Source organism: Engystomops pustulosus, chromosome 3, assembly GCF_040894005.1.
Source record: "Engystomops pustulosus chromosome 3, aEngPut4.maternal, whole genome shotgun sequence".
Taxonomy (NCBI): Eukaryota; Metazoa; Chordata; class Amphibia; order Anura; family Leptodactylidae; genus Engystomops; species Engystomops pustulosus.
In genome coordinates, this window is record NC_092413.1 from 192,623,619 (window position 1) to 192,635,676 (window position 12,058).

General features: G+C 41.4%; 1 protein-coding gene across 1 annotated transcript in view; it reads right to left on the reverse strand.

Moving 5' to 3' along the window:
- Positions 1-12,058, reverse strand: part of PPP2R3A (protein phosphatase 2 regulatory subunit B''alpha) — a 125,371-nt gene that overhangs the window by 86,564 nt on the left and 26,749 nt on the right. Inside the window, exon 2 of the mRNA XM_072143467.1 lies at positions 6,893-7,012. The gene's annotated coding sequence lies outside the window, so the exon portion shown is untranslated. The remainder of the gene's footprint in view (positions 1-6,892; positions 7,013-12,058) is intronic.

Below are 12,058 nucleotides of genomic sequence, written 5' to 3' on the forward strand. Positions count from 1 at the left end.
TACTGGTGAACTGGACTTTTTTTGCAAAAATATTTGTGTACTAAAAAACTACCTGCACAATATTTACAAAGGGCTCTAGACAGTTTTCAGGCACTTTCACAACTGGTAAGACAAAAGTGGGCACCAAAAATAACACTGACCCAACATAACTTAGTTTCACCAGAACACTGGGACTAAGCCAACTAATAGCAGGTGCAGAGTACGACTAGATAGTCTTATACTAGCACTTGTCATCCAGCACCAGATTCTAATATGTTTTTAAAGGAGCTAAAGGGGTTTGCCCATGAAAGAAAATTCTTAAATTATAACCCCCTAGTGATGTTTACAGAATAAAGTTAATTTAAAGCCCCTACTTTACAATTTTACTCCCTTTTTTGCCATTTTAGCTCCTATGGTTAGTGTAAGATTCCAGGGTGCGGGCGGGGACTCTCTAAGCAAGTGCTTCATCCATCTATGCTGTGTTCTGACAATGTGCTTAGATTATTAGAATATAGGGTTTATCTACACTTTTATTTAGCTTCTGAACATTCTCTGGTATATAGAAAAAGAGAGGAGACAGATCAGAGATGATGAGCTCCATGAGATGGATATAACACAGAGATATAACACAGAAGGTTAGAGATCACACTACAGCGTGCAGACAACAGAAGCTATTCATGAGAAGAATCTGCCCTGCCCGACCATATAAGATAAAAGATTTACGGTTGGATCCCGGGGCAACCAAAATTTTATATGCCAGGACTGATAGAGACAGGTTGGAATTATATCTGTGAAATGCTGTATTTTTGTTAATACAGCGAATTAGTGTTATTTTGTTATCCGGAGTATATTTAAGCTTGTCTTTGTGGGAATACCCCTTTAACTTTGGAATGACCTCGGTGAGAGACAAGAAGTCTTCTATGACCCCGAAGAAGAACTTTTTGTACTTTGTCTACCACCATGCAAGTAAATGCATATATGCCGCATGTTATTTACTGTTAATGCCCATCTGCTACTATCTGGCTAGATAAGCCAATCACAACTCAGTGTTTGGGGAGGAGGGGGATCTGGCTTCACCTACCATAGGTAAAATGTACTGTACAGTATTTCCATCATAAATTAGAGGATCTTCCTAAGAGACAGTAGGTGTTCGCCTGATTCTACACATCTACACATTATATATACTTATGTAATTTAGAGTGGCACACAGGTTTAAATCTGTGTCCATACAGTTTTGGATTTGCAAATAATTGTACTGATGCCGTATCATGAGCAGTTATGAGGAGGCACAAATAAGTGGATCCGCCTGATAGTGAGCAAACAACCAAGAGGCCGGAGCACCCTGACATAGCAATATTGTGACAAGAGGTACATGGCTGCCGGCCACATACAAGGGTCAATCTCCAGTCAAACAACATTGGAAAACTGAATTGTTCTGCACACAAACTTTATGGGTGAAAATTAACCAGCGCCGGATTTACTTCTCCATTTCCAGGTACACGTCCTGCTGGTTAATAAGGCATGTTATTTTTAATTGGCACATAATACATTAATTCACTACTTCAAGGGCAACATCATACTTTCCAGGTGACTGCAGTGAAAAACAAGGTAAGTATCCGGAGCAAAGGTTCACGCCAAGCTTACAAATTGTACAAGAAAAAAAGCAGCAAAACATTACAAACACAGGAAAAACTGTAAAGTATAAGCACTAGTATTGCATATAGGATAATTCAGTACCATTCCTCTGTTATCCCTCCCGGAAATATATGACTAATTCACTGCAATGTCTAGTTAGTTATAGATTGTATAGCGAGACTACGCACCGGCAAGAGAAACATTGATAAGGCATTGGCAAGTCTTTCATGCATTTCCAGGAGGTGTATCAGAGGAACTGGAGTGCGACAATAATGTTAACTGATTGGAAGTACAAGGTTTTCCTGAAACATAAATATCAGGGGGGTGAAAAGTCATATTAATAATAATAATCTTTATTTATATAGCGCCATCATATTACGTAGCGCTTTACAAATCATAGGAAACAAATACAAATATAATATAACATGACAGAGCACAACATTTGTATGGAACAAAAGGAGTGAGGTCCCTGCTCGCCAGAGCTTACGGTTTATGAGGATGATGGGGTATATTCCCAACTTATAGTCCCCTTTAATGGGCTGCAAGCCCCCATTCAAGAGGGATTCTACTTAAATGTACATTCTCCCTCCAACCAAATACACGGTCATTGCTGGGCGGGGGTTGGGAGTGAGGGGGCAGTGTGTAAAACCCTTATCTTTGTAGCTGGACCCCCCCCCCCACAGACCCTCATAGGACATATGGGAAACAGATGTCCACAGCAGCCGACCCCATTAATAATACCCAAGATAAAATCTGGGTAAAATACACTAACTGACCAGAGTAATCATGGCTGCCATGCGGTTAATACCATATATTACACACACTTAGAACTCATATGGTAAGCCCCTAATCCTGTACCTACCATTAATATATCAAAATTATTGAGCTCCTATAGCAATGAAATGGACCTGGCTAGAAATGCTGGTTGTACCAAGTTTGCATGTTATCCCCCTATCCAGAGGCTGGGACCAAACCAAACACAAGAATGGATAGGGAACAACCATCAACAATTCTTTTAAAGGAAATCGGTCAACAGTTTTGACCATGCAAAGCTTCATATAGTGATAGGTATTGTCTCTGGAGAGCTGTGTAACCATAGCTTTGTGTCTGTAGTAAGTAGCAGCAGGAATTTTATAAATCTAGGTTTACAGCTCCTGCAAGTGCTCTGGGCGGGTCTTTCAGCCTGAAGAGCTTTCTGCTCTTTGCAATGAACTGTGCTACAGCCCCTCCTCTCTGCTAAGAGTGACTGCTGTAAGTGTCCAACCAACAACCAAATACAGTTACTACTCATATCAGAGGGGCGGGGCTTAGGAACGCCACAGTGCAGAGAGCAGAAGGCTCTTCAGGCAGAGGAGAACTACAATCCGGTCAATACCAAAAACTGTTTGTAGCTATTCCTGTTGCTTTTGATAGGTGAAATAAAGTAACCTTCTTGAGATTGTAATAACTTTTAATGGGTAACTGAAATATAAGATGTTATAAAGCTTTCGGGATAGCTTAGGTCCTTCATCAGGCATGGTAGCTTTGTATGGTCAAAACTGCTGTCAGATTACCTGTAACAGGTATTTACAATTTATTTTGACAGACAATATGCTAATTGGGTTCTATATTGTTTCTCTTGTACCCACTGTTCCAAATAGGTCCCCACCTGTCAGGTGGGTGGTGCATGCTCAAGACCGCCCACCTGACAGGAGGGGACCTAATTAGCATATCAGAAACGGAACAGTATGTGCAAGAGGAAAATTTGAAACATGCCGGCATCAGTGGAGAGTCACATATGCAAATAGCTTCTGGTGGTAATGGAGTGGCTCCTTTAAGGTCTGCATCCACATTTTGGATGAAGGTGCAGCTCCCTATGTGATAGTCACTGCCACATCGTTACTCACAGGCTTCAGTGACTCACGACTGAATGACTCAGAGCCAATGTATAGCTGACAATGTATAAGGACAGTCTGAGGACCCCAACACAACAGAAGTGACTCATAAAGAGGGATTTTAATAAGAGCTCAAGCTCCGCTCCACCGTACGGTCACGAATCTTTATACGATGGCAATACAGCATGTAACGAAGGGGCTTCCATGGATCTTAAAATAGCTTGTTTTTTCAGTCGGAGCCTCTTCACCCGCGTCTATGATGCGGATAATTGTGCTGTGAGTAACCGGAGATGCTTTGGCATAAACCCGTGCCTCTACCTTCTGCCTATTGATGGAACGCCAGCGAATATGTGGCCCACGATTACACATCCGCTGGCATCTCACGACCACGAGGCTTATACTGCTCCATCGGAAAGATAAAAGAGGAATCAATGGGACGCGCAGGCACTCGATAGTCTAGTGCATTGCTTTCCTCCGTTTTGCTACTAAAGGGGCCCTGACAGCTAAATGGAGATGCTTCCCGATAATAGCGGATGTGTGATCTCACTACAAAAGCTGGAAGTCTTCCAATTCTAATGCAGATCTTGCCCCACTTAGCCCCGGCTTGTCAAGATGTCGCAACGTCTTCCCATTCAGCTTTACGCCGATTACTTGTGCGAATGTAATTTTACTTAGCAACCAAGAAAAGAGAGATCACAACACCTCCTTAAAGCCTAGTAACACAAGGGGCCACATGCAGCGGGGGATAATATTCCAGGGGACCACTCCTTGGTCTGGGGGCTGAGATTTACGTCTTCTCAAATTAGGCTTAAACCTGCACATTACGGAGTCAACTTGAAAATAAAGGAAGACAATTTTTGTTTTAATACATTATATAATAAATAGAAAATTCCAATAAAACCCTGCGATCCCCTGCTGCCTTTCCTCCCGCTGACTATAATGTATGTAAGATGACCCTAAACTTTTTCAGATGCCTTATAATCGTGCACAGAAGTTTCGCCAATGTATGTTTATTTCTCCTGCTGATAAAGCGGTGACATTTCCTGCAGCGCTTAATAGGAGCTGCAATCGCTTGACTGTCTTCAATATTTTTAGAGAGTAATAAGCACAGAAGAGTCATCATCCATTGCCCCGCAAAATAAGAAGTTGAAAACAGAATGTTTCGATTTCCCAAATGAGCAGAGAAGAGTCATATTTTTTTTGAGTCAAGTTTAGAGGCAGCAGTTGGAGGGGTCACTTCAGACGCTGGTCTTTAGCTTTATTAAACATGATTTTGGTGTCATTATTTTAGATATGAATCTCATCTTTCAAAGCGCAGCAGACTAGTGGTTCTGGGTGCTACAGAACTGGAGAGAAGGTGATTTAAAACAAGGCAGGAATTGGATTCTAATCAGCAACTCACTTGTCCAACTATGTCTTTAGATGTTTATATCTCAGGCTCACAGAACCACAAGCTTGACTTATCTCAAGTTTAGAAATCCAGACACCTGGTGGGACCAGAGAGACGAGATTCTTCTCTTTAATAGGACACCAAAAGCGTGTCTCTACTACAGGACTGCAGATAGAGACTGCAGAAGCCTCTAAGCCTGACTCATTTCAGGCAAATCTGACTAATTTCTGCTAATGTTCACATGACATTGAAGATTTTTTTTTATAGGTAAATGGGCAAGATTTCACATAAAAGAGGGAACGCTAGAAAGGACATTTCATACCCTAACAGAGGCGCCTAGTGGTTTAATTAGTTAAAATTTGGTGACAAGTTCTCTTTAAAGGGGTTGCATGTCATTCCGGGAGAAGAAGTGGAGTCTTACTTTACGGTTCGACAACCCCTTTAAGAAGTTGAGGAGCATAGACAAATATGATGAAGTCAGATACCTCTGTGGATTACTAAGTAACACAGCATTACTGATTAAAGTTCCCTCGGAGGATGAATTCCGGGTGAGGTTTTGTGGTCATGTATACATGGTTTTGTAAATTACATTTTGGAACTCTTCCTTCCAGAGACAAAAGATTCTTGCGATTCATCCATTGAACAATCCTATCGTTAGCAAGGCAGGTTTCCTCTATGATCTGCCAGTATAGTAGTGAAAGAAGTTAAGAGCCATAGGAAATCCCGCGCAGATTCCAGACCCCAACCCTATTGGACACTTTTAGGATAAGCTACAAAGGAGATACTAATCGAACAGAAATGTGTAAAATTAGAGAGGAATTGGCTAAATCCTCTCTAATTAGTCCTATAATTTCTCCTGAACACAACAATCCTGAAGCCTAGTTACTTGTAACTATGATTTGTACTGTTCCTCTGTTATTCCTACTGTTATTCCTCCTAGAAATATATGAATAATTTAATCCGTTGGGTTGTGTCCTTGTGTCAAACTGAGTAGGGACAAATGTTTTGCAAAGAGGGATGATTTCTAAATGAAATTCCCGGAAGAATAACAGAGGAAAGGCAAAACACTAGTCCTATGAATAAATGCTACAAGTATTTGCTAAAAAAAAAAAAAAAAAAAAAAAAAAAAAAAAGGAAAAGAAACCTGACATGTCAGATTGCAAATGTGAGACTGCACCTGGCCCCCCAAAAAAGTACTTTAGATACATGAGCGGATCGCACTCTTAACCCAATCCAATTATCTATTTTCCACTATAAGCATTAGTTTATGTATACATTGTGTGAAGTCTGATCAAAATGCTTAGAATGGATGGGAAACCAAGACTGAAGGATCCTGTAACATAAGAATCGGCATCTGTATAGATTTCGAACATCAGGGTGCCGGCAGATGGATCAATGTAAATTTACCTGTAAGATACGACTGTATGAATAAAGCTCATGTCTACAATTTTGTACTCATTCCAGCATGTGTGGAAATGCAAACTGCAAAGGTTACGTCAAATCACTGGCATACAAGCAGGATGACAAGCAATAAGGAAGCTACTAGTGCACCCCGATTGGTTGTCAATCAACTTGTCAGACTAAATGGCTAATCTGTATAGGAGTATGTACACACGAATACTGCATAATGCATCAGAATCACAAAACACTCCTCAAATCTGTCTCCCTAATATAAGAGATAACCCTAGCATAACTTGCTTCAGTTTCAGTGTCCAAAACAGGTCTAAAACCATAAGGTCATAATCTACTGAACCAACATTCATCTATAGCCAGAAACATTTGTCAGGCGTTTTTATAGCTCCAATAATCTATTAACACATCTAAGTACGCAGGAAGCAGAGTGTTATACTTTTTAAAAAAAAAAATTGGGGAGGGCGAGCTTGTGGCATTGTCCCTTTAAGATGGTGACCATTCTATTATCACCCTCCGATAGTCTCACTATTGATGACCGTCTCCAGTTATATAACTAAGCAATGACTGATGAATAGGGGGGACATAGATATCATGTACAGACCTTGTCAGTGCGGTGCTAGAGGCAGACAATGGCCACATTGTTCTACTGCACAGGTCATTTTTTCCAGTCAGTGTTCCGGCTTACAGGATGTCAGTCCACAAAAATGTCTCAACAGAAATCCTAAAGGGAAAAAAAAACAGAGAAGAAATCTATGAGTGAGGTCACATGCTCATAAAATAATACAGTGAAATAGAACAATCACACAGCGGTATACATCACTGTGTAAAATAAAAAGGTAACTATACACTATAGGCAAATTAAAAAGTAGGGTTACCGACTTAGGATTTCCCTACATGAAGTGGAGAACCCCTGAATCAACAATTTTCAGATTATCAATACTATTACACACATTATCGGACTGGGGTTTCTTGGCCCACCAGATAAATTATGCTGGGGGCCCACCGTCCATCAGCTTCCAGAAAACAGACCCTTGTAGCCTCCAAATTAGGTTGTCTTCTGCTGCACCTCTGGGGTCCAGTACTGGGTTAGAGTCTGAGCCCTTCAGATGATCCTTGGATACTCTGTTGGGCCAGTCCAGAACAGATCACACATAATAACATATAAAAACACCCGATAGACAAGGGTTTCAGCATGCGGCCCTGTGGTCATCTATGAGCCTTACTATCTGAAGGCTCGATCTGAATTTTTTGATAGATTTCTGAGGTAAGCATTTTTAAATTTTGGTTCAAATCTAAATTTTGTGACAAGAAAAGTGGCACAAATTTAAATTTTTGGTGAAAACCTTAAAAAAGGGACCATGTCACTAGGTTTCGGGTCCAAAAACCTTCAGTGAAGCAAGGTGTACTGTCCCTGGCTTCAGATGAAGGTGTCGGAGAGAAGTCATCAATAAAACTTTCGAATTATGTAGAAGGATGGGGATTGGGGTAACCAGGCTGCAGGATATACTTCTTGTATACATGTCCCAAACGCGGTGACAACTTCCCTTACTTACATTAAAGCCCCCATAGAGTTAACAACCTATTTCTGATGGCACAGTCACCCAGCTTTCCCATAGACCTAAATAATCCAGAATTTGGGTGTATAAGTAATAATCCCACTACAAATGCCTTCAATATGTACATCACATAGTTTTTTATCGAATAACCCCCTTCCCCCATGTCGCCAATTTCATTGCCAGAGCCAACTGGCACCGGATGAAAAGGAGAAGTAGGTAAGTGTTAAATCCACAAGCCAAGCTGTCCCCAGCAATGGAGGAAAGTGACTCTGACACAGAACAGAGTTCATCACAAGTCCTCCAGCAAATCACCAGAAAATATATTCATGGCAAACACTTGAAACATGTCAACAAGGTCTGACCTTAATCCATCAACATGTAACAGTACAATCAGACAGAGCGACAAAAATAATAATCCATCCGTGATGACAGAGGGGACAACCTGTGGGATGCAATGTAAACCGGGAGCTGGCCTACAAAACACTTCCTATATTTAATTTGATAGAATTTGGCAGAATTTTTGGAAGAAGGTAATAAAGATGGCCACCAATACTGGTCACTAATTTTTTTTCAGAGATGCGGCCAGTTAAAGGTCAACCACAAATGATCTGTAATAAAATGTAATAGTAGGACCGTAAGTAAAGCATTATATGACTTATAGCTCATTCCCACTAACGTAATGGAAACCGATATATACTGCTGCACCATTTGGAGGGGTGGGTGAGAAACGTTCATTCCTCCTCCTCCTCTCCAGCGTGGTGATCTGTACTATTTATTTCTGCAGAGGTTGTTGAAAAAGTAAAAGACCATTTAAAAAAGGTAACTGATGTGTAAAAGAAATATTTTCTTCTGACTATAGCTCACAGGGAATGGGCGCAACTACAGGGGTAGCAGTCACTATAGGGCCCACAGTGTCAGGGGGCCCTGGCCACTGGCGCATTGATTGTTTATTTACAGTATTTGAGTGTATATGCGGTGATGTGTATATGATCTATACGCGTGTTAATATGTGATGTGTGTATGCTGTATGGGTAGTGTATGTATGTGTGTCTATGCTTTGTGCATGGCATGTATATAATGTATGTATGTATGTTTGTTTATGTTGCATCTTTGTATATGCTGTATGTAAAAAAATTTTTTTACATTTACTTACCCGGTCCCTCGGAGTTTCCGAAAGTGCATTGTCCATCCGGAATGCACTGTACCGCGATTCACTTAGGTCGTGCGCCCGATTTCCTGCATCTGTCTCTTCCCCGCTCAGGTCCGCCGGAGTTCACCATCTTCCTCCCGATGGAAATCAGCAGAATGTCCGATGACAGTGCGGTCCGTGGGGCCCTTAGTAAATGAGCCCCATTGTGTGTGTGTTTATAACTCACATGGGTATACAAAAATGTATAAATTTTTTTAAGGGGGAAGGGATGGCCCATTCAGAAGTGTGCTATGGGGTCCTGTCTCTCTTAGTTACGCTGCCGTCACAGGGGTTTCAGACTTATATAGAAGGGTAAGGAGTAAGAAAGGAGAGACATGGGCAAATACAGACACTGCTGGAGGAGATAAGCAGTAAGTTTCTATCTCGCCCGTAGTGCTTTATTCTCCTTAGTGATGGCAAATACTTCTCTATAATGTTCTGCAGATGTATTGGAGTCAGAAAGAATTAAGGAACATAGCCTCCAAAACTTTTTGCAATAGGACATGATAAACTAGGAACCATCACAATAATTTTGCATGACCAAGAAAAGGGAGAGCTGTCAGCAGCAAATGCTGAACAAACAATTCCCTAAATAGTCAAGCTTTGTGATAAAATTAAAATACCAGCCCGGGGCAGATCACCATGGACAACATCACTGTTTTGGGTCACATACAGTGACCCCAAGAGTCTTTTAAAAAGACATAAGTATGACCAGACTTTGTTGGAAAGGCTCCTTAGAGCACCATCAACTTTTCCATGATACATTTCGGAGTTTGAGCACGTTGCAGCCTGTCAGCAGCGATTGTCTCATTCCTCGCTGTTTTCCAAAGCAAACACACCAATGTTATGAGCGCTGTCAGGAGGAAGCTTGTATGTTGACTCTGATGATGTCAGTCATGGCCAAGCAGATTCCAGATTTTTTTTTTTTTTTTTTAACAGAAGTGATGTCATTAACTTTCATTTACACTCAATTGTTCCCAGATGACAGGAAAATCGTATATCCTACAGTCCATTTACTTCTCGCTCTGGGGACATATTAGTTTTGAGGAGAACCATTCTTTTTGTGTATAATAATGTCTATGGCACTTGATTGTGTTCTCCAGCACCAGTGGAGGTCCTTGTGTTGGGGGCCACCAAAATTCACTAGGGGCATTGTCTAAGCCTCTACAAACATTTGCAACATCAATTAAAGTCCCATTAATTCCTACGACAGCAACTTCAACATTAGAGCTGAGATCCTGAATGCAAGCTGGCATACACTGTATGTACATTTTTTTTTTTACTTCTTTAGAAGTTGTTCCTGAAAGCTTGGTAAACATTCTTGCTTTTTAACTTCTGCGTTTGGATTGAGAGGTTATCAGGCTCCATGGATGTTGAACCATCAGAATTTGCTGAGCACCTGATCCATATGCAGAGCGGTATAGTACGTAGTATAAGGACTACGTACACATGTGAAGCACATGGCACTTATTCTACAGTTATTATAAAGCCGACAATAAGAATCAGCACGTTTCCTCGAAGTCACATAAGGCAGCCGCAGGGCACTTACTAACGCACTCAACAGGCTGGCTGGCTTCACTTTTTTGCCTCCCACCCAATCTCCCTCCCTGCCCAGGCTTGGCATCTGAAGCCACAAAGAGGGCAATGTGTGAATGGCGCTCTGGGTCCCTCCTTCATTCATCTCGAGAACAAAAGGGAGCTGTGTTGTGAAGTAACATTTCCTCCGAGCAGTCCGCCCTCACATTATTACATGCTGCTGCGGCAGACTGTGGGCATCTCATGATGGAGGATGAATGCCTTGTAACCTTTTATTCATGAAGGAGGAACAGATTAGTCAGTGCGGGAGGGAATTGTTTAAATTAACAATCTACAAATTAATGTTAACGACTTGAATGATACAGCGGAACAACTTATCTCGACCTGCCATATGTATACAGCTGTTAATCGATAATTGACAAGAGGGTTTTGTATTGATATTTAGGCAACTTGTTGCTGCATCTGCAATAGTTGCCATCTGGGGGTACATACATTAAAATGGTGCACCATCTGGATATGGGCTGTGGACTTGGTAACCCAAAATAGTCACCGACTCATGTTTTCCTGGTCACTCTAGCAGTTCTAAGAGGAGTGCAGACATTCCTTCCCAAAAAAAGAAAATTTGTTCAACAGCTCACCTCTATTCTTGTTCGTGCTCTGGGAGTACGTCGGGACCCTGACGTTGACACGAATGCACATAAAATGTAGTTTTCTCCTGCGTTCCATGAAAAATACTTGGTGATGCTATGCTGTTTTTGTATATTATCTGAACTTTTGAGAAAAATAAAGAATTGAAGTTTTAAAGATTCTTCAGTGCCGGAGTAAACTACATTTTATGTGCATTCCTTCCCAAAGCCTTATGCCTCTTATCTGCAGTGGAAGAGCTCTGCTACTGAGCATGTACATAAAGGGCAGTCACATTCATCTCAACTAAGCCTAGAACAAGGGTGTACAGTCCAGTGGGCATTTCCATAACTGATGGATGTGTTCGTTGGTGCAATAGCCCAGGTAGTGGCGAGTGCAGCTGAGGTAGTCCTCACTGCTCCCAAGTCCTCTCCGCTCTGTGTCCTGACTCCGGGCACGGGTTATACTCGACTGTTATAGGACCCAGGGCAGGACACACAAGCAGCAAGTACTTGTCAGCTGTAATGTCCTCTCCCGGGTCCTCTCCTACAGTTTACTCATAAGGAGAGCCCTCAAAAACCTGTGCAGTATATTTTTTCTAGTAACACAAGATTTAGATTTGTTCTGTTTCAGCTATAGGTAGTACCCAGCTGTATGCTGACAGTGCACCTTTAACAAGTGTTATATTTTTCTGTTTTGTTCTGTTTTTAGGTGTGGATCCCCTTTCATTTTCATTTCTATAGTTTACTTTGTCAATGGACGTTAAATCAATGCAATGGTTATCAAATTTAGCTTAGCCCCTTCTATAAGGCAACACATTGATGTGACCGCTGCACAGCACAATACACTTCTGAGTTGTGAC